We start from the raw sequence: 2,500 nt of genomic DNA, 5'->3' as shown, positions 1-2,500 counted from the left end.
AGTGGTACCTTGCTGGCGTTGTGCTGTCACATCACCCTTAAAGGCATTGTAAAGCATAGTTGACAGCTGGTTCTGCATGTGCTGCATCCTTTCAACCTTCCGGTGAGTTGGTAACAGGTCCGCCACTTTGTGCCTGTACCGAGGGTCTAGTAGTGTGGCCACCCAGTACAGCTCATTCCCCTTGAGGTTTTTTATACGGGGGTCCCTCAACAGGCAGGACAGCATAAAAGACGACATCTGCACAAAGTCGGATCCAGTACCCTCCGTCTCCTCTTCCTCAGTGACGTCACGTAAGTCAACATCCTCCCCCCTGCCGCAAACAATACCACGGGAAGGTTGAGCAGCACAAGCCCCCTGCGACGCCTGCTGCGGTTGTTCTCCTGCCGCTGTCCCCTCCTCCTCCTCCTCCCCCAAAGAAACACCTTGCTCATCATCCTCTGAGTCTGATTCGTCTTCTGCACACAACCTCTCTTGTTCCTCCTCCTCCCCCCTCTGTGCTGCCGCAGGTGTTGAGGAAACAGCTGGGTCTGATGAAAATTGGTCCCATGCCTGGTCCTGCCGTAACGTTTCCTGGTCACGCTCATTCGCAGCTTCATCCGCCACTGTACGCACAGCACGCTCCAAGAAGTAAGCGTAGGGAATTAAGTCGCTGATGGTGCCCTCACTGCGGCTCACCAGGTTGGTCACCTCCTCAAACGGCCGCATGAGCCTGCATGCATTTTTCATCAGTGTCCAGTTGTCGGGACAGAACATCCCCATCTTCCCAGACTGTTTCGTTCTACTGTAGTTGTAGAGGTACTGGGTGACGGCTTTCTTCTGTTCTAGCAGGTAGGAGAACATGAGCAGCGAGTCGGGCTATCGCAAATGAGGCGGCTCACCGGCATGTTGTTTTTCCGCTGAATTTCCGCAAAGCGTGCCATGGCTGTGTAAGACCGCCTCAAATGCCCACAGAGCTTCCTGGCCTGCTTCAGGACATCCGCTAAGCCAGGGTACTTTGCAACAAATCTTTGAACAACTACATTCATGACATGTGCCATGCAGGGAATGTGTGTCAGCTTCCCCATATGCAAAGCGGCAAGCAGATTGCTGCCGTTGTCGCACACCACGTTGCCAGGTGGTGCGGGGTCAGCCACTCATCCACCTGTTTCTAAAGAGCAGCCAGGAGAGCTGCTCCAGTGTGACTCTCCGCTTTGAGACAAGACATGTCTAAGATGGTGTGACACCGTCGTACTTGGCATGCACCATAGGCCCTGTGGAGCTGGGGCTGTGTAGCTGGAGAGGAGAACTGCCACTCAGCCAAAGAGGAGGGGGACAGCGAAGAGCATGTAGCAGGAGGAGAGAAGGTGGCAGGAGGCCTGCCTGCAAGCCGTGGAGGTGTCACAATTTGGTCCGCTGCACCCTGCTTGCCATCGTTAACCACCAGGTTGACCCAATGGGCTGTGTACGTAATGTAGCGGCCCTGCCCGTGCTTGGCAGACCAGGCATCCGTGCTCAGGTGTACCCTTGACCCAACGCTCTTCGCAAGAGATGACACCACTTGCCTCTCAACTTCACGGTGCAGTTGGGGTATGGCCTTTCTGGAAAAATAAGTGCGGCCTGGCATCTTCCACTGCGGTGTTCCGATGGCCACAAATTTACAGAAGGCCTCAGAGTCCACCAGCCGGTATGGTAACAGCTGGCGAGCTAACAGTTCCGCCACGCCAGCTGTCAGACGCCGGGCAAGGGGGCGACTGGCCGAAATTGGCTTCTTCCGCTCAAACATTTCCTTCACGGACAACTGACTGCTGCTGTGGGCAGAGGAGCAGGAAGCGCTCAAGGGCAGAGGCGGAGTGGAGGAGGGTGCCTGTGAAGGTGGAAGGGAGAAAGCGGCAGAAGCAGATGATGCACCTGAAGGAGGAAGAGGAGAAGGAGGGTGACTTTTCTTTTGTGTGCTGATGCTGCTTTTGCTCAGGTGGCCATCCCATTGCTGTTTGTGCCTTTTCTCCAGGTGCCTTCGAAAGGCACTTGTCCCTACGTGAGTGTTGGCCTTTCGACAGCTCAATTTTTGTTGGCAGAGCGAACAGATGGCTTTGGTCCGATCTGAGGCACACACATTAAAAAATTTCCACACCGCTGAGCCACCCTGGGATGTGGGCAGTATGGGGACCTCAGCAGCTGATGCAGAAGGGCAAGTTGGCTGGCTGTACATAGGTGGCAATACATGGTGCCGGACACTGCCACCAGCTGTTTCTGACGAAGAGCTGCCCCAGCTTCTTTCAGCAACTTCTCTCCTCCTACTACTCTCTGACTCCCCCTCTGAACTGTCCCCCTCTTCATCTCCTCTATTGGGAACATACAGAGGATCCCTATCATCGTCAGCATCGTAATCATCCTGCCCAGCTTCGCTTGCCTCAGAAAAATCCAAACATGCACCATCAGTAGGTCCTTCATCCTCCTTACAGGTTACATCCATAGTGTTGCCGCGTAACTCAGACATATGAACTGGTGAAAATTCATCTGG

This window comes from Hyperolius riggenbachi, chromosome 11, assembly GCF_040937935.1.
Source record: "Hyperolius riggenbachi isolate aHypRig1 chromosome 11, aHypRig1.pri, whole genome shotgun sequence".
Classification (NCBI taxonomy): Eukaryota; Metazoa; Chordata; class Amphibia; order Anura; family Hyperoliidae; genus Hyperolius; species Hyperolius riggenbachi.
This window is presented reverse-complemented; position numbering follows the sequence as displayed.